Genomic DNA, 21429 nt, shown 5'->3' with positions numbered 1-21429 from the left:
ACATACAGAAGAGTTTGGGTAGATTAGCTGAGAAAGTTAGGTTGAATTCAGGGTTATGAAAGCATAAATTCTTTAAATAAAATACTTTAATCTTGCCTTTAAAATATTTATAGCTAGTTAGCTTTTTATGTAGGTAAAACACTATATTGTTGCTCTTTTGCTTTTTAGTGCAAACAATATTTGTTCTTAGCTATTCAAGATTTTATTTTTATTTTTACTTTTATTGTCTTATATTTCTTTTATCACTGAATTTAAACTACTGACCTTCATAATACAATGAGCAATAAATATAATATTGGAAACATTAATGAACAGATTTTATAAACTTCCTATAAATTTGAAATGACAATGAACATAATTTTTCATCATTCTGAATAACAATTTTTACTGTCAAATGCCATTTCACATACTGTTGGATACCCAGTTTCTACACTATAACTCTATCAGTTTGTTTGTGGTGTTACTGTTTTGTTTGGATTATTCTAACAACTGGATTAATCTAATGATAAGAGAGTTATATAATCCTTAGTCTGTATCTTAAATAGTTGGTTGAAAATTGGAATACTGGGGACAGAGCTAAGATGGCATGGTAAAGGTATAGACTTGCCTGAACTCTCTTCTAAGTACCTTTAAATAATGACTATAAACAAATTCTTGGAGCAGCAAAACCAACAGAAAGATGGAGTGAGATGATTTTCAAAATTATACCAAAATGGAGAAAGTTTTCAAAGTCAAGGTTAAAATGTTTTATTTAAAGTATGTGTGCTTTAATCTGATTCTGATCTATCTTACTTAGCTAATCTGAGACAACATAGAAGGTGGCAGTGAAGGTCTGGCACACCATAATGTGACTGTAGTACAGCCTGGAGCAGTTCACCCAGAGCAGACAGGTCCCTGAAAATCAGAAGTAGGCATATGGGGCAACTTGAATCTGTGGCAGCAGTGGCAGTTTCAAAACCTGTAAGACCACACAGATGGTAAGGACATTGAACACTTGGTGAGAAGGAGATTGCAGGGAACTATTTGCTGGCACTGAAGCAACACTATGTTGTTTTGTCCATGATTGATTCTAGGATGGAGGCCTGGGTGGTTAGGAGAATAGAAGTAATAACATGGCACATCTAGCAGTCATGGTAAAGCAGGGATACTTTTCACAATTGCAGGGCAGAAAAGAATGCTTGTGGTAACTCAAAGAGCAGGTCGAGGGGCAGGAAAGTGATAGATATATCTCTTAGATGACAATAACTTGGAAGAACAAAAACTTACAGGTCTCTAGAAGTATCTCTGGAAGTAACTGAAGCTTGGGACACTGTGTTTTACCATGAGAGCAAAGCCCTACATTAATAATTAGGTTCTTAGACTACTCTTTTTAACTTGATATTGGGTCTCATACTTGAATGGGGGTCAGGGTCATTAAATAATGGTTTACTATTGTTAAGTGTTTCATTTTTTATTGTAGTAAGTTTATTTTCAATACATATTGCTTTGCGAATCAAGTTGGAAGAGAAAAATCAGAGCACAAGGGAAAATATAAGAGAGATTAAAAAAAAAAAGAAGTGAACATAGCATGTGTTGATTTGAATTCAGGCTCGTTTTTTTTTTTTTTTTTTTTTTTTTTTTTTTTTTTTGTTGTTGTTGTTGTTGTTGTTTTTGTTGTTGTTGTTTTGTTTTGTTTTTCCTTTTGGATGAGGATGGCATTTTCTGTCCAAAGTCTATTAGGATTACTCTGGATCACTGAAGCAAGCGTTTCATAGGTGATCATCTCAAGTTTTTACCATCATTGTGTACAACGTATTTACTGGTTCTGCTTAATTCAATCAGCATTAGTTCATATAAATATTTCCAGGGCTTTCTATAATCAGCTTGTTCATCATTTTTATAGAACAATACTATTGTGTTGCCTTAATGTACCAAAACTTATTCAGCCCTTGGTCACAGTTCCAAATTGCTCTTCATAATGTTTGAATCATTTTATAATTCTACTAGCAATGTATGAGTGTGCTATTTTTCTCACATCCCTTTGAATATTTATTGTTATCTTTTCCTTTCATCAATCTGAGAGGTAGGAGATGGAAAATTAGCGCTAAGGCACCATCCTTTTTACTTTTTTTCATTAATTTCTCTGTTATTATTGACTTTTGTTCTTCCAGATAAATGTTATTATCATTTCTAGTTCTATAAAATAATATTTTGACAGTTTGATTGGTATGGCACTAAAGAAGACCAATTTAGACATACTTGTAATTTTCATTATATTAGTTCAGCTTAGCCATGAACAATTTATATTTTTCCAATTGTTTAGATTTTATTTGTGTGAAAAGTATTTTGTATTTGTGTTCTCATAGTTCTTGGGTCTGTCTTGGCAGGTAGACTCCTACAAATATTTTATTTTGTTTACAATTATTTTAAGTGGAATTTCTCTTTCTATTTGTTGCTAATGGACTTTGTCAGTTATATATAAAAATATTGATAATTTGTGCAGCCTATTTTAAATCCTTCAACTTTTCTAAAATTGTAAATTGTTTCCAGTAGATTTTTGGATAATTTCCTAGGATTCTCTAAGTATTTTATCATATCATCTGTAAAGAGTGATTTATTTCCTCAATGCCTATTCTAATTCTTCTAAATTCTTTTTTCTGTTGTTATTGCTAATACCAGCATTTCTAGTACAATGTTGAATAATAGTAGTGATAATTGACATCCTTGTTTCACCCCTGATCTTATTGGGAACATTTTCAAATTCTCTCCATAATAAGTAATGCTTGCTGTTGGTTTTAGATAGTTACTGCTTATTATTTTAAGTTAAGCTCCTTTCTCCATATGCTCTCTAGTGTTTTTAACAGAAATGGGTACTGCATTTTGTAAAAAGCTTTTTCTGCAACTATTAAGATCATCATATGATTTTTGCTGGTTTTGTTGCTGATATGTTGATTACAATAGTTTTCCTGGTATTGAATCAGCCCTAAATTTCTGGTATAAATATCACTTAATCATCGCATATTATCCTGCTGACAAGTTGTTGTAATCTCTTTACGAATATTTTATTTAAATTTGGCACCCAATCATTCTTTAGTATGAGATTATTTAGTTTCCAATTATTTTTTGGTCTACTTTCCCCTGGCTTTTTGTTGAGTGTAATTTTTATTGCATCGTGGTCTGAAAAGGATGCATTTACTATTTCTGCCTTACTGCATTTGAGTTTGAGGTTTTTATGTCCTAATATATGGTCTATTTTTGTATAGGTTCCATGAACAGCTGAAAAGAAAGTGTACTCCTTTCTGTCACCATTTCATTTTCTCCAGAGGTCTATCATATCTAAAATTTCTAGTATTCTATTTACCTCTTTGACTTCTTTTTTATTTATTTTGTGGTTTGATTTATCTAATTCTGAGAGTGCAAGGTTGAGATCTCCCACTTTCATAGTTTTGCTGTCTATTTCTTCTTGCAGCTCTCTTAATTTCTCTTTTAAGAATTTAGATGCTACACTACTTGGTGCATATATGTTTAATATTGATATTGCTTCATCATTTATGCTACCCTTTAGCAAGATATAGTGTCCTTCCTTATCTCTTTTAATTAGATCAATTTTTGTTTTTGCTTGCTCTGAGATCAGTATGGCTACCCCTGCTTTTTTGACTTCACCTGAAGCATAGTAGATTTTGCTCCATCCTTTTACCTTTATTCTGCATGTATCTCCCTGCTTCAGGTGTGTTTCCTGTAAACAACATATTGTAGGATTCTGGCTTTTAATCCATTCTGCTAATCGCTTCCTCTTTATGGGGGAGTTTACCCCGTTCACATTTATGGTTAAAATTACCAATTCTGTATTACTTGCCATCTTGTTAACCCCTATTTATGCTTTTCTCCCTTCTTTCCCCTTACCCCCCCTTGCAGTATTAAACTTCTGAACACCACTTGCTTCTCACAGCCCTCCCTTTTTAGTATCCCTCCTCCCCACTTTAGAGTTCCTCCCCCTACCTTATTCCTTTCCCTCACAGTTTCCATATTCCCTTCTGCTTATCTTATTCCTTCCCTTTTCACTTTTCCCTTCTCACTTTTCAATGAGATGGGAGAAGTTTCACCATACATTGAATATGTCTAAAATTTTTTCTCTTAAAGTCAATTCTTATGGCAGCAAAATACCCACTATATTCATCCCCCTCCATTCTTTCTCTCAGATATAATAGGTTTCCTTTGCCTCTTTGTGAGATATAGTACCCCCACTTTACCCTTTTTCTGATACAATGTCCTTTCCACCTCTAATTTCTAGAACAAGGTATACATGTATTTTTTATACATCTTTACAGCAGAAATATAGTTCCCAAGATTTCTTTTTACCTTTTTAGGTTACTCTTGAGTTCTATATTTGCAGATCAGACTTCTTCTTAAGTTCTGTTTTTTTTCACCAAAAATAGGTGAAATTCACTTATTTCATTGAATTACCATCTTCTTCCCTGGAAAAAGATGCTCATTCTGGTTGGGTAAGTTATTTTTGGTTGCATACCGAGTTCCTTAGCCTTTCGGGAATATCATATTCCAGGCCCTTCGATCTTTTAATGTGGATGCTGCTAGATCTTGGGTGATCCTTATTGTGGCTCCTCTATATTTGAATTGGGTTTTTCTAGCCGCTTGGAGTATTATTGCCTTTGTTTGAGGGTTCTGGCATTTGGCCACTATATTTCTTGGTGTTTTGATTTTAGGATCCCTTTCAGTGGGTGATCGATGAATCCTTTCAATGTCTATATTACCCTCTGTTTCTATGACTTCTGGGCAGTTCTCTTTGATAATTTCCTGGAAAATAGTGTCCAGGCTCTTTTTTTCATCGTATTTTTCTGGGATTCCAATAATTCTCAGATTGTCTCTCCTAGACCTGTTGTCCAGGTCTGTTATTTTCCCCAGAAGATATTTCACATTTTTCTCCATTGTTTGTTTTTTTTTTGGTTTTGCTTGACTGATTCGTCTTGTCTCCTTGAGTCATTCCATTCCATTTGTTCTATTCTGATTTTCAATGAAGTGTTTTCTTCACTCACTTTTTTAATATCTTTTTCTAATTGTCCAATTTGTTCTATGGAACGTTTTTCCATTTCACCAATTTTATTCTTTAGCGAGCTATTTTCTGTTTCCAGTTCACTAATCCTATTTTTCAAGGATTTGTTTTCTTTATCCACTCTGTCTTTAAATGAGTGGAATGACTTCTCCAGATTCTCTTGCTAAGCCTCCCTCTCCTTTTCCCATTTTTCTTCTAGCTCTCTTGTGAGAGCCTTTTTAATTTCTTCTATGAGATTCATCTGTGCTGAGGATCAGATGATCTCCTCCTGTAGGGATTCACCTGGGGACAATCTGTTTTTAGTCTCCTCAGGGTTTAGAGTCTGCTCTCTGTCCGTATAAACGTTGTCAGTCGTTAAGGTTCTTTTCAACTTTTTGCTCATTTTGTCAGAGAAGAATCAGAGACAATCTAGCAAAGAAAAAAAGGAAAAAAAAAACCAAATGGAATCTGCCTTTTTGGGGGAGGGGCTGGGTGGCGTTACGGAGCTTCCTCTACAGACTGCAAGAGCAGCAGGGAGGCACTAGCAGGACTGTCCTGTGCCTGTGCTCCAAGACTTTGAGAGCGTGCTGAGACACTGTGGGGGAGGGATGCCCAGGTCCTGAGAAACTCCAGCTGTTTGGGGTTGTATTCTTCATCCCCAGTGTTTTTAGCTTCTTTCTGGGCTACTGACTTGCTGCCAGAGCAAAGTATCCAATCCTGTAGGGAAGCTCTCCCTGCAGAGATGGCTGAGATCACACCCCAACCCCCTCCAGTCTGCTCAGCTGTGAGCTGCCTGCCAAGCTCTTGCTGCTGCTTCCTGCCTTCAGCCTGTGCCCGATCTAAAACCTTCTTGCCCTCAAGCAAAAAGAGATCTTTCCTGGTGAATCTCAAGGATGTCTTCTCTTGGTAACTATCTGTGGATTTTTTTTTCAGTCAAGCATTAATTCAGAGGCTTGTAATGAGATGGATTCTGAGAGAAAATGCGGAGCTTACACAGCTGTGTGCCTCCTCGCCGCCATCTTGGCCGGAAGTCCGGGTATGCATAGACATACTTTATAACTTAACCCAAGAAAATGACAATAATGAGACATCATACCAAAATGTGTGGGATGCAGCCAAAGCGGTAATAAGGGGAAATTTCATATCTCTAGAGGCTTACTTGCATAAAATAGAGAAAGAGAAGGTCAACGAATTGGGCTTACAACTAAAAATGCTAGAAAAGGAACAAATTAAAAACCCCCAGTCAAACACTAAACTTGAAATTCAAAAAATAAAAGGAGAGATCAATAAAATTGAAAGGAAAAAAACTATTGAATTAATTAATAAAACTAAGAGTTGGTTCTATGAAAAAACCAACAAAATAGACAAACCCTTAGTAAATCTGATTAAAAAAGGAAAGAGGAAAATCAAATTGTTAAGCTTAAAAATGAAAAGGGAGAACTCGCCACTAATGAAGAGGAAATTAGAGCAATAATTAGGAATTATTTTGCCCAACTTTATGGCAATAAATTCGACAACTTAAATGAAATGGAAGAATATCTTCAAAAATATAGCTTGCCCAGATTAACAGAGGAAGAAGTAAATATCCCAAACAGTCCCATCTTAGAAAAAGAAATAGAACAAGCTATTAACCAACTCCCTAAGAAAAAATCCCCAGGACCAGATGGATTTACATGTGAATTCTACCAAACATTTAAAGAACAATTAACCCCAATGCTATATAAACTATTTGAAAAAATAGGTACTGAAGGAGTCCTACTAAACTCCTTTTACAACACAGACATAGTACTGATACCTAAACCAGGTAGGCTGAAAACAGAGAAAGAAAATTATAGACCAATCTCCCTAATGAATATTGATGCTAAAATCTTAAATAAAATATTAGCAAAAAGATTACAGAAAATCATTCCTAGGATAATACACTATGACCAAGTAGGATTTATACCAGGAATGTAGGGCTGGTTCAATATTAGGAAAACTATTAGCATAATTGACTATATCAATAAGCAAACTAACAAAAACCGTATGATCATCTCAATAGATGCAGAAAAAGCATTTGATAAAATCCAACATACATTCCTAATAAAAACACTTGAGAGTATAGGAATAAATGGACTTTTTCTTAAAATAGTCAGGAGCATATATTTAAAACTATCAGTAAGCATCATATGAAATTGGGAAAAACTGGAATCTTTCCCGGTAAGATCTGGAGTGAAGCAAGGTTGCTCACTGTCACCATTATTATTCAATATTGTATTAGAAACACTAGCCTCGACAATAAGAGTTGAGAAAGAGATTAAAGGAATCAGAATAGGCAGTGAGGAAACCAAACTATCACTTTTTGCAGATGATATGATGGTATACTTAGAGAACCCTAGATATTCTCTGAAAAAGCTATTAGAAATAATCCATAACTTTAGCAAAGTTGCAGGTTATAAAATAAATCCACATAAATGCTCAGCATTTTTATACATCGCCAACAAAATCCAACAGCAAGCGACACAAAAGAGAAATTCCATTCAGAATAACTGTCGACAGCATAAAACATTTGGGAATCTATCTACCAAAGGAAAGTCAGGAATTACATGAGCAAAATTACAAAAATCTTTCCACACAAATAAAGTCAGACTTAAACAATTGGAAAAATATTAAGTGTTCCTGGATAGGTCGAGCAAATATAATAAAGATGACAATACTCCCTAAACTAATCTATTTATTTAGTACTATACCAATCAGACTTCCAAGAAAATATTTTAATGATCTAGAAAAATAACAACAAAATTCATATGGAATAATAAAAGATCAATAATCTCAAAAGAATTAATGAAAAAAAATCAAATGAAGGTAGCCTGGCTGTACCGATCTAAAACTATATTATAAAGCAGCAGTCACCAAAACCATTTGGTATTGGCTAAGAAATAGATTAGTTGTTCAGTGGAACAGGTTAGGTTCACAAGACAGAATAGTCAACTATAGCAATTTAGTGTTTGACAAACCCAAAGTTCCTAACTTTTGGGATAAGAATTCATTATTTGACAAAAACTGCTGGGATAACTAGAAATTAGTATGGCAGAAATTAGGCATGGACCCACACTTAACACCGTATACCAAGATAAGATCAAAATGGATCCATGATTTAGACATAAAGAGCAAGACTATAAACAAATTGGAGGAACATAGGATAGTTTATCTCTCAGACTTGTGGAGGAGGAAGAAATTTGTTACTAAAGACGAACTAGAGACCATTATTGATCACAAAATAGAAAATTTTGATTACATCAAATTAAAAAGCTTCTGTACAAACAAAACTAATGTAAACAATATTAGAAGGGAAGCAACAAACTGGGAAAACATCTTCACAGTTAAAAGTTCTGATAAAGGCCTCATTTCCAAAATATATAGAGAATTGACTCTAATTTATAAGAAACCAAGCCATTCTCCAATAGATAAATGGTCAAAGGATATGAACAGACAATTTTCAGACAATGAAATTGAAATTATTACCACTCATATGAAAGAGTGTTCCAAATCATTATTAATCAGAGAAATGCAAATTAAGACAACTCTGAGATACCACTACACCCTGTCAGATTGGCTAAGATGACAGGAAAAATAATGATGATTGTTGGAGGGATGAGGAAAACTGGGACACTGATACATTGTTGGTGGAGCTGTGAACGAATCCAACCATTCTGGAGAGCAATCTGGAATTATGCCCAAAAGTTATCAAACTGTGCATACCCTTTGATCCAGCAGTGTTTCTACTGCTTATACCCCAAGGAGATACTAAAAGAAGGAAAGGACCAATATGTGCCAAAATGTTTGTAGTGGCTAGAAGCTGGAAACTGAGTGGATGCCCATCAATTGGAGAATGGTTGGGTAAATTGTGGTATATGAATGTTATGGAATATTATTTTTCTGTAAGAAATGACCAGCAGGATGAATACAGAGAGGCTTCGAGAGAATTACATGAACTGATGCTAAGTGAAATGAGCAGAACCAAGAGATCATTATACACATCAACAATGATAGTGTATGAAGATATAATCTGATGGAAGTGGGTTTCTTTGAAAAAGAGACCTAATTCAGTTTCAATTGATCAATGATGGACAGAAGCAGCTACATCCAAAGAAAAAAACACTGGGAAATGAATGTAAACTGTTTGCATTTTTGTTTTTCTTCCCGGGTTATTTTTAACTTCTGAATCCAATTCTCCCTGTGCAACAAGAAAACTGTTTGGATCTGCACACATATATTGTATCTAGGATATACTGTAATTTATTTAACATGTATAGGACTACTTGCCATCTAGGGGAGGAGGTGGAGGGTGGGAGGGAAAAATTGGAACAGAAGTGATTGCAAGGGACAATGTTGTAAAAAAATTACCCTGGCATGGATTCTGTCAATAAAAAGTTACTATAATAATAAAAATTAAAATAAAATAAAATAAAATTTTGGCACCAATATTCATCAGGGAGATTGGTCTATAATTTTCTTTCTCTAATTTGACCCTTCCTTCCTAATTTATGTATATTTCTGTCATATAAGGAATTTTATAGTATCCCTTCTTTACCTATTTTTCCAAATAGTTTACATAATATTGGAATTACTTGTTCTCTAAATGTTTGGTAGAATTTATTTGTGAATCAGCCTAGTCCTGGAGATTTTTTCTTAGGGAGTTCATTAATAACTTGTTCAATTTATTTTTCTAAAATGAGATTATTTAAGTATTTTATTTGCTCCTTGTTAACTTGGGCAATTTTGTTTTTGAAGTCATCAATTTCAGTTAGAATGTCAGACTTGTTGCCCTAAAATTGTACAAAATAGTTCCTAATTATTGTTTTTATTTCTTTTTCATTAGTAGTATGTTCATCACTTGCGTTTTTAATGCTGGATATTTGGTTTTTCATTTTCTTTTTCTGATCAAATTAACCAAAGCTTTATCTATTTTGTTAGTTTTTTTATAAAAGCAATTTCTAGTTTTATTAGGTCAATAGTTATCTTGGCTTCCATTTTATTAATCTCACCTTTGCATTTCAAAATTTCTAATTTGATATTTAATTGGAAGGGCTAACTCATTCTGTTTCTAGTTTTTTTTTTTTTTTTAGTTGGATGCCCAATTCATTGATGTCTTCTTTCTCTATTTTATTCATGTAGCTATTCAAAGATATAACATTTCTTCTAAGAACTGCTTTCGCTGAATCCCATAGACTTTGGTATAATGTCTCTTTATTGTTGAATGAAATTCATGGATTATCTCTGTGATTTGTTATTTGACCCACTCATTCATTAGTAATTGATTGTTTAATTTCCAATTGATTTTTACTCTATCTTTTCCTGGCTCTTTATTGAACATATTTTTTTGGCATTGTGGTCTAAAAAGAAAGCACTTATTATTTCTGAATTTGATTGTGAGGAATTTTTGTTTTAATACATCATCAATTATTGTATAGATGCCATGCACTGCCAAGAAAAAAAAGAGTGTATTTCCTTCTGTTTCTATTCAATTTTCTCCAAAGGTCTATTGTCTCTAGATTTTCTAGGATCCCACTAACCTCCCTGTTTCATTTTTTGTTTATGTTGTGGTAGATTTTTCTGATTCTGAGTCCTCTACTAGAATAATTTTGTTGTCTGTGTCTCCTGTACTGACTAAAATCTTCTCTAGGAATTTGCATGCTCTAACTCTTGGTCCATACACACTTAGCATAATTATATTTCATTATTTATGGTTCCCTTTATCAAGATGTGTTTTCTCCCCTTTTCTCTTTTAATGAAACATACTTTTAATTTTCTGAATATCACAATTGATACTTTATTTGAGACCAAAATTGCCATTCCTGCCTTTTTTTTTTTTTTACTTGTGCTGAAGCATAATAAATTCTATTCCAGACTTTTACCTTTACTCTGTATCTGTTTCTCTGTGTCAAATGTGTTTCTTGAAATAGCATATTGTAGGATCATTTTTTAATCCACTCTACTATTGGCTTCCCTTTTATGGGAGATTTCGTCCCATTCACATTAACAATTGTGATTGCCAACTCTGTATTTCCCTCATTTCTATTTCTCCCCTATATATACTTTTGTTCTCTCTTTCTACCCTGTGCTTAGTCATTTTTTTTCCTACTCCACCAACTACCTTCTATCAACTCTTTCCTGTCCTCTTAGTACTGGTTTTTTAGTCATCTCACCCACTACTTTATCTCCTATTATCCCTCTCCCTTCTCTTAGTATTGCTTTTTAACCCACTGCACCCATTACCTTTCTTCTATCAACCCTTGCCCTCTTCTCTTAACCTTTTTCCGTAGTGCTTCTTCATCTACCCTGCCCCTTTATGTTTGTTTTATCTTTCTTCTTCTACTTCTTTACAGAGAAAGATAAATTTATGTACCTAAATGAATGATTACCATTTTTTCCTCTTAAAGCCAAAACTGATGGGATCAAGCTTCAAATAATGCTCATAGCCTTCTTTTTCTTTCTTTTGATTCTAATAGATCTTTTGCACTTCTTTCTGTGAACTAATTGTCTCATTATACCTTCCTCTTTTTACAGTACAGATCTTTTCCCAAAATGTACCCCTTAATGTCTTTTTCTTTGATGTTATCACATTGGAGACCATTAACAACCACACCCTCAGTCCATGGGATGCCCTCCTTTGTCTGCCCCAGTGACAGATACAGTTTTCAAGAGTTACAAATATTGTCTTCCCATCTAGGCATTTAAACATTTTAACCTTTAAATATATGTTTTCCCTATGTTTACCTTTTCTATGGTTCACTTGAGTCCTGTGTTTATAGTTTCTTTTTTCTGTTTACTTCTGGTTTCTTCAATAGAAATGATTGAAACACTATTACTTCATTGAAGTTCCATCTTCTCCCCTTAAATATGATGCTGAGTCTCACTTGGTGGCTAATCTTTGCTGGTAAACCAAGGTCTTTTGCCTTCAAAAATATTGTATTGCACAACTTCTGATGTTTTATTATATAATATGCCAGATCCTGGGTAATTCTGACTTTTGCTCCTTGATGTTTGAATTTTTTTCTGGTAGTTAGTAGTATTTTTCCTTGAGATTATAGTTTTGAAGTTTTGCATAAATGTTCCTTGGGTTTTTTCTTGTGGTATCACTCTCCAGATGTGTGTGATGAGTATTCCCCCCTTGCTGTCTAGAATATTAGGCCAATTTTTCTTAATTATCTGTTTTAAAAGACTATTCAGGTTTGTTTTTTGGTCAGGGCTTTCAGGTAGGTCAATGATTTTAAAATAATTGTTCTAGATCTATTTTCCAGGTTGACTGTTTTATCAAAGAAATATTTTATATTTTCTGCCATCTTTTCATTCATTTTAATTGATTAGACTGATGCTTGATGTCTCACAAAATCATTAGCTCTCATTTGCCTTGTTCTACTTTTTTAAGGTATGATTTTTTTCAATTAGCTTTTGTATCCCCTTTGTTCCATTTTAGTTTATTCTACTGTTTAAGGAGTTGTTTTCTTCAGACAGTTTTTTTCCATTCCTTTTCCAAATGGTTACTTCTCTCATTTTTTTTTTCACTTTTGGCTTCTACCTCTCTTACTTGCCTTTTGAAGTCTTTTTATAAGCACTTACAAGAAGCCTCTTTGAGCTTGGGGCCAATTCATAATACTCTTTGAGATTTCCTCTGTGCTTGACAAACCCAAAGACCCCAGATTGGGGGATAAGAATTCATTATTTGACCAAAACTTCTGGAAAAAATGGAAAGCACAGAAGAAAGTAGGCATTCACTCACACATAACACCATATAAGAAGATAAGATTGAAATGGGTTAATGTTCTAGACATACAGAATGATATTATAAATAAATTAAAAGAACATAGGATAGTTTACCTCTCAGATCTGTGCAGGAGAAAGGAATTTGTGACCAAAGAAGAACTAGAGATCATTATTAATAAAAAAGAGATCATTTTGATTATATTAAGTTAAATATTTTCTGTACAAACAAAATTATTGCAGACAAGATCAGAAAGGAAGAAATAAACTGGGAAAACATTTTTACATTCAAAGATTCTGATAAAGGCCTCATTTCCAAAATATAAAGAGAATTTATTCAAATTTATAAGTATTCAAGCCATTCCTCAATTGATAAATGGTCAAAGGATATGAACAATTTTCAGATGAAAAAATTGAAACTATTTGTAGTAACATGAAAAGGTGCTCCAAATCACTATTGATCAGAGAAATGCAAATTAAGACAACTTTCAGATACGAGTATACACCTGTCAGATTGGCTAAGATGACAAAAGATAATGATGAATGTTGGTGGGGATGTATATAAGAAATCTTAAAGGAGGGAAAGGAACCCACATGTAAAAAAATGTTTGTGGAAGTCATCTTTTCAGTGGCAAGAAACTGGAAACTGAATGGATGTCCATCAAACGGAGAATGGCTGGATAAATTATGGCATATAAATGCTATAGAATACTTTTTTTTCTGTAATAAACAACCAGCAGGATGATTTCAGAGAGGTTTGTAGAGGCCTACATGAACTATGCATGAAATGAGCAGAACAAGGAGATCATTATACATAGCAACAACAAGATTATACACTGATCATTTCTGATAGGCATTTCTCTCCTCAACAATGAGATGAAGTTGATTGATGAAGAGAGCCATCTATGCTCAGAGAGTGTACCATGGGAATTGAGTGTGGACCACAATATAGCATTCTCTTTCTGTTGTTGTTTGCTTGCATTTTGTTTTCTTTCCCCCCAGTTTTCTTTTTCTTTCTTGATTCGATTTTTTTGTGCATCAAGACAATTGTATAACTAAATAAACACACACACACACACACCTATATATATATATATATATATATATATTATATATGTAATTAGGTATAACATATATTTTAAGATATTTAACATTTATTGGATTACCTGCCATCTAGGGGACGGGGTGGAGGAAGGAAGGGATAATTTGGAACAGAAGGATTCCCAAGGGTCAATGTTGTAAAATTACCCATAGAGATGTTTTGTAAATAAAAAGCTGCCCCATTGACTTTCCCCTCTATTAAACTAGGACCAAGTGTCTTATTTGCTGATTTGTAGTCATTAACATCCCCTCATCAACTTTACCAATGTCCATCTGACCTTGGCTGAATACCATTTTAATCCCAGTTAGACTAATTTTTTTTTAAGTCTTTTTAATCTATCTTGAGCTGGAGAGTGGTTTCCTTCCATCAGACTCTATTCAGAGGCTTGGTTCTATATGGGTTTTGATGAAAATGCTAAATTTTTGATTGGTACATGTTGTATAACTTTATTCCCAAGTCATATTAAAATTTATCAGGTTATAATTACCAAAAAACAAATTAAAAAGCAGTGCTTTAAAAAGAGTTGAAAGTTAAGTAATATGCTGGGAAAATGTTGTCCTTTATTGTTGAATAGGACCGTGAAGTCAAGAAGATGAAGCCATGATATGTAAGTAAATTGGCTTTAGGTGATGGAGTAATGTGCAAGTGAACAGTAGAGGAAAAAATGATTCTGTGGGGCAGCTTGGTGGCACAGTGAACAGATCATCAGTCTTGAAATCAGAAGGGACTGAGTTCAAATCTGGCCTTAGACATTTAACACTTCTTAGCTGTGTAACTCTAGGCAAGTCACTTAACCCCAATTGCCTTAGGGGAAAAAAGATTTTGTTCATAAAAATTTACTGTGGTGACAAAGATAAAAACACAAATTCAGAAGATAACAAAGTCAAAACTTTTACTCCCAATACATCTAAGGAAAATATGAATTGGCTTCACACAATCAGAGAGCTCAAAATGTTTTTTGAAAATCAAGTAAGAGAAAGAGAAGAAAAATTGTTAAGAAAAATGAAAATGATGCAACAAAATCATGAGATGTGTGCACACATACACATACAAATATGGTCAGAATTAACACCTTAAAAATAGACTAGGTCAAATGGTAAAGGAAATACAAAAACCCGGTGATCAGAAGAATGCCTTAAAAAGCAGAATTGACTAAAGTAAAGGAAGGAATTCACTGGGGAAAAAAAACTCTTTAAAAGATAGAGTTTGCCAAATAGGAAAAAAAGTAGGGGAAAAAAAGTTAAAAAGCTCACTGAAGAAAATAATTCCTTAAAAAGTAGAACTGATTACATGGAAACAAATAACTTCAATAGAAATTAATTAGCAATAAAAAGCCAAAAGAAATACACATACACATATACATATCTACATATAGATATACATACATACACACACACACACACACATATATATATATATATATATATAGAGAGAGAGAGAGAGAGAGAGAGAGAGAGTAGAAAATATGAAATATATCATTGGAAAAACAAGAAAATATATCTGAGAGAGACAATTCAAACCTTAGTCACTACCTGAAATTCATGATCAAATAAAAAGAGATTAGGTATTATATTTCAAGAAACTGTCAAGGAAAACTGCCCCAATATCCCAGATCAAAAGGGTAAAATCATAAGGGACTTAATAAAGTTATATTGTTTAGATTCCTACATAGAGCGAAGTTACTCCTAACTCATAAGAATTTTATCATTATTATGGTCAAGAAGTATATAGACAGAGACAGGGGGTACAGCTATGAGTTAAATGGGAAGAGATGATATCTAAAAAAAACAAAATTAAGGAGTGAGAGAGAAATACATAGGGAGAAAGGGAACAGAAGAGGTAAAATGAGTAAATTAGTACACAAGAAAAGAGCTTTTACAGTGGATGGCAAGAGGACGAAGTAAAAGGGAGTGATGGAACAATATTCTTACCAGCACTAAGTCAAAGAAAGGGAATAATATACACGTTCAACTGGGGATAGAATTCCATCTTGATCTATAGGAAAGCAGAAAGACAAGGGGAGCAATGAATGATAGAAGAGCAGGTAGACTGAGGGAGAGGTTAGTCAGAAGCAAAACATTTTGGGGAGGGGCAGAGTAAAAGGATAACGAAAATAGAATGAATATAGGGGAAATACAGTAAATAATAATATTTGAGGGACAATGAATCAAGGTTCTCTGGTGAAGTTTCATTTCTCAAATATAAAGAGAACTAAATTAAATTTATAAAAATAATGTCTATTCCCCAGTTTTAAATGATTAAAAAATGAATAATTTTCAGATGAAATAATTAAAACTATCTATAGACGTGTTTCAAAAAAAAACCTAACTCATCATTTGGGGAAATGAAAATTAAAACAATTCTGAAGTACTAGACAGAAAATAAAAATGACAAACAGAGGAAGGGAGATAAGGAAAATGCATTACTGGTGCAACTGAATTGATTCAATTATTCTCTAGAGTAATTCAGAACTAAGCCTAATTATCCATAAAACCATGCAAACCATTTGATCTAGCAATATCACTATATGTACAAAAATTTTATAACTGCTCTTTTCTGTGAGCAAAGAATTGAAAACTGATGGGATGCACATAAACTGGAGAATGGCCGAATAAATTGTGATATGGGAATATGAAATAATACAAATTTGTTTTTTTTTTTTTTTTTCTTTTTTCCTGTGGCAATTGGGGTTAAGTGATTTGCCCAGGGTCACACAGCTAGGAAGTATTAAGTGTCTGAGACCAGATTTGAACTTGGGTGCTCCTGACTTCAGGGTTGGTACACCATCCACTACACCCATTTGCTGTCCCTACATTTGTGTTTTAAGGAATACTGACCACAGTGCTCTGAGACAAACCTGGAAAGACTTCCATGAGCTGAAACAAAGTAAAATGTACTAACAATATTGTAAGATGATCAGTTGTGAATGACATAACTATTCTCTAATACAATGTTCCAAGACTTATGATGAAAAAGATATATTAAAAAAAAACCACTATCCATAACCAGAAAAAAAACTGATAATATCTGAATAAAGATTAAAGCATATTTTTTCCTTTTCAATATTTTCTTGAAAATTTTGCTTTGTTTTATGGTTTAGTTTAGTTTTCTTTTCATTTTTAACCACAACATAATTATTATGGAAATGTTTTGCATGACTACACATGTATAACTTATATTGAATTACTTTTATTTTCAGTAAGGGGATGGTGAAGGGGAAAAGGAAAGAGCGTGTACCCCCAAGATTCTTTTTTACATAAAACTAAGAAAAATAATAAAATAAATAAAAAACCCCAAAACATTGGTCATCAAGTTACTTATCCTCCCTGATACTTGTTTCCTTTTCTGTAAAAATAAGGAATTAGATTATTGGCCTATGAGGACAATTATATTCATTTCTGTATTATAAAAAGATAGTAGCGATAATCAGTACTTAATTTTCTGAATGTCTGAAAACACTCATAAATATTCAAATACACTCAGGCACACACACACACACACACACACACACACACACAGAATCAGGAAAAGAAACCTAAAAATCATAACACATACTTGACAAGTAATGTAATAATGTATAAAAATATGATTTCTATAGAATGAAATAATTATCTCATATTAAGACTTACAGGCAAATATATAGAACTTATATTCAGGATATTTCAAAACATACTCATATTTTGGAAGGCTGATTATTTAAAGTAGTTTCATATATATGTACTCTAGAAAAATACTGGGTTGAAATACTTCAATGACTTCAAAATGCAAAGACTGATGTTATTTTTTAATATGTAGAAAGGTAAACTATTTATGTGGTATAACAATTTTCTTAAAAAAAATCAACTCATGCATACCCATTTACATGCAGACACAGGTAATACCACAAGATGAATTTTCAAAGATTTTAGTGTTGATTTGAATGCTGACTTTCCTTAGAGAAATATGGATCTATGTATCATTTCCATGAACATGGAAGACAAGCAAATTGTATGTGTGTATCTAGTGAGACATCTTTATATTTCAGCACTTAAACTATTGAATTGTAAATGAAATCTCAGGCAAGATGTAACACTACAATTTGCATTTAATAAGATTCTTTAATGCTCATGAGATTCATAAGAAATTAGATGTTATCTGAATTGCAGGGATTTGTAATAATGGCCTAGGTATTTTAAGGATTAGAAGAATTTGGATGAACAATCCCTCAGCTCATAAGAAAATGATAAAGGATAAAGGAAAGAATTAACTCTTCAGGGGTGTTGAAGTTATCCTATATGGACAGCTATATCAAATTAAAAGTCACTTTTTCCACTTGGATGAATAAGGCATATTTTTCTTCAAAAGTAGGAATAGAGCCTATGTTGTTGTTGGTATAGAGGACAAACATTATAAAATATTTTTTATTGAAGACTTTTATTGGATGCACTTAATTTTTTCTGCTAATTTCTTCAATAGAGATATCATTAATATTTTTGCATTTATTGCCTATTTTAAGAGATTAAATTAAAGTGATGTAGTAAGTTTTACAATAAAAAGACAAAATAAAACAAAACAAATAACAAAAACTCTTTACATATTTCTAGAGAAGGAAATATAATTTTGCCAGTTAGTTATTTTGAGCATGCCTAAAACAGTTTAAGAGATGTTTCTGAATTAGAGAGAAGGAAGGAGGGAGGGATGTAGATAGAAAGAGAAAAAGTAAGAGAGAGACAGGAGACAAGGAGAAAAAGGAGAGAGAGAGCAAAAGCAAGAGAGAGAGAGAAAGAAAGAGAGAGAGAGAGAGAGAGAGAGAGAGAGACAGACAGAGAGAGATAGACAGAGAGAGAGAGAGAGAGAGAGAGAGAGAGAGAGAGAGATGAGGATAATGATGGTAATGAGGTTTATTGTACTTGGGTGAGAGTGGAGCACAGTATAGTACTTGCAGTGTCAGAAGAGTCCCAGTCTGAGAAAAACAAGAAAAGACCATGGGAGCCACTGAATCAGCAGCTGTGTTGTGGCTTCCAGTGCTCTCAGCCCACAGATAGTAATGGAGTTAAACAATTTGTCAAAAGGAGATTATGGCAGTATCTTTGCTAGCAATAAGGAAGAACTCTGATTATTTGCCTTTGCTGGGTCACAGACATAGGTAGCAATCCCAGAATAGAAAAAAGCACAAGCACATCAAAACATGTGACATCAATGGAACAAACACCCTCCTCACTGTTCCAGGTAGAGAAAAGTGCTTGTGGTTACTCACAAAGCAGAACACAGGACAGGAGAGTACTCTTCTTTGGTCATGCCACCTTGGAAGAACTGAAAACTTACAGTTCCCTAGAAATATCTCTGAAAACAGCTGCACATAAGCCTCTGAACTCAGTACAATGCTATTTCCACCTTAGAAGCAGAACATTATATTAACAGAGTTAAAAGGCAAGTAAAAGGCTGGGAAAATAAGTGAAGAACAGAAACAAGATTCAGATCATAAAAAGTACTGTGGTGACAAAGAAGATCAAACACACACTAGGAAAGCTTCTACTGAAGTCTGAAAAGCCTGCAAAAACAAACATGAATTGGTCTCAAGCCATAGAAAAACTAAAAAAAAATTTTAACAATCAAATAAGAAAGATAAAAGAAAAATTAGGAAATTAAATGAGTTATCCAAGAAAATAATGAAAAACAAGTGAACAGCTTTGCAAAGGAGATAGAAAAAAAATAGAATACAATAACACATGAGAAAATAGACTAGCCCAAATGATAAAGGAATTACAAAAAACCAACGAGGACAAAAATTCCTTAAAAAACAGAATTGGCCAAATGGAAAAGGGGGAGAAATAATGATTAAAACAACTACTTTAAAACTGGAATTAGATGGAGGTACAAAAGTACACTAAGAAAATAATTCCTTAAAAATGAGCAAATTTAAGTTAATGATTTTATGAAAAATTGACCTGGAAAATAGATTCAGGAGAAAGACATTTAAAAAATAATTGATTACCTCAAAGTCTTGATTTAAAGAAAAATCCTACCCAACTTCTTTCAAGAAAACATGAAGTAAAAATACTGTGATACTCTAGGACCAGAGAATAAAAGAGAAATTTAAAGAATAAAGTAATCATCTCCTTAAAGAGATCCCAACATGAAAACTATCAAGAGCCAATTACAATGTTCCCAGATCAAGGGGACAATATTGCAAACTCCTGAAAGAAACAATTCAAGTGCTGTAAAATCACAATCAGTATAACCCAAGATTTAACATCATCAGTGTTAATGAATTTGAGGACTTGGAATATGATATTGCAGAGGGCAAAAGAGGTAATATTATAATCAAGAATCACTTGCCCACTTTTTCTTAGTAGTACATGGCATCCACATACAAAAATTGGCCATGTTTAATGACCTTACAATCTTATACTAAAACCTCACAATCTAATGCCAAAAGGCAGAAATAGTAAATGTTTCATTTTCAGATCATGATGCAATAAAAAAATACATTCAATTAAGGACCAGGAGAAGACAACCTAAAAATTAATTGGAGATTAAATAACCTAATATAAACATAATAAGGTTAATTAACAAATCATAGAAACAACTGATAGTTTTAGCCAAGAGGATGACCACTATGAGACAATATGCCAAAACCTATAAAATGCAGCCAAAGAAGTACTCTGAGAAATTTTTATATCTCTAATGTGAGTTTTTATGTGAATTTATGTGAATAAAATAGAGAAAGATAATATCAGTAATTTAGGAATGCAATTTAAAAAGCTAAAAAATATTAAATTAATAATTCCCAATTAAATACATTAGAAATTATAAAAATCAAAGAAGAGATGAATAAAATTGAAAATAAAAATATTATTGAAACAAATTAATAAAACTGAGTTGGCTTTATGAAAAAACCAATTTAAAAAATGATGTCTTTTGTTATTTTGATTAGAGAAACAAAGGAACAAAATAACTAGCATCAAAAATCAAAAAGGTGCATTTTCCACCATTGAAGAAAACATTAAAGCAACAATTAGAAGCTATTTTGCCCAACTTTATACCAAGAAATATGATAACCTAATTTGAATGGATGAATATGTACAAGGCCCACATTGACAGAAGAGGAATTAAATTACTTGAATTGATCTATTTCATAAAAAGAAATTGAACAAAGTTTGAATGAACTCCTAAAGAAAAAAATCTGCATGATCAGATTGATGTGCAAGTGAATTCTGCCAAACATTTAAAGATCAATTAATTCCAAAACTATGTTAATATTTTGGAAATATATATGGAAATATTATGTTATTAATATGTAAACCAAGAAGAGAGAAACAGGAAAGAAGATAACAGGCCAATCTTCTTAATGAATATTGATGAAAAAAATTAAAATATTAGCAAAGAGATTACAACAACTTATAAGCAGGATAATACTCTGGGACCAAGTGAGAATTACACCAGGAATTTAGGGCAGGGCTAATATCAGAAAAAAATATTGCCATAATTGACCATATGAGTAACAAAAATAACAGAAATCATATAATAATCTAAATAGATGCTGAAAAATGTTTTTGACAAAGCACAACACCCATTC

This window comes from Sarcophilus harrisii, chromosome 1 (assembly GCF_902635505.1).
Source record: "Sarcophilus harrisii chromosome 1, mSarHar1.11, whole genome shotgun sequence".
Taxonomy (NCBI): domain Eukaryota; kingdom Metazoa; phylum Chordata; class Mammalia; order Dasyuromorphia; family Dasyuridae; genus Sarcophilus; species Sarcophilus harrisii.
This window is presented reverse-complemented; position numbering follows the sequence as displayed.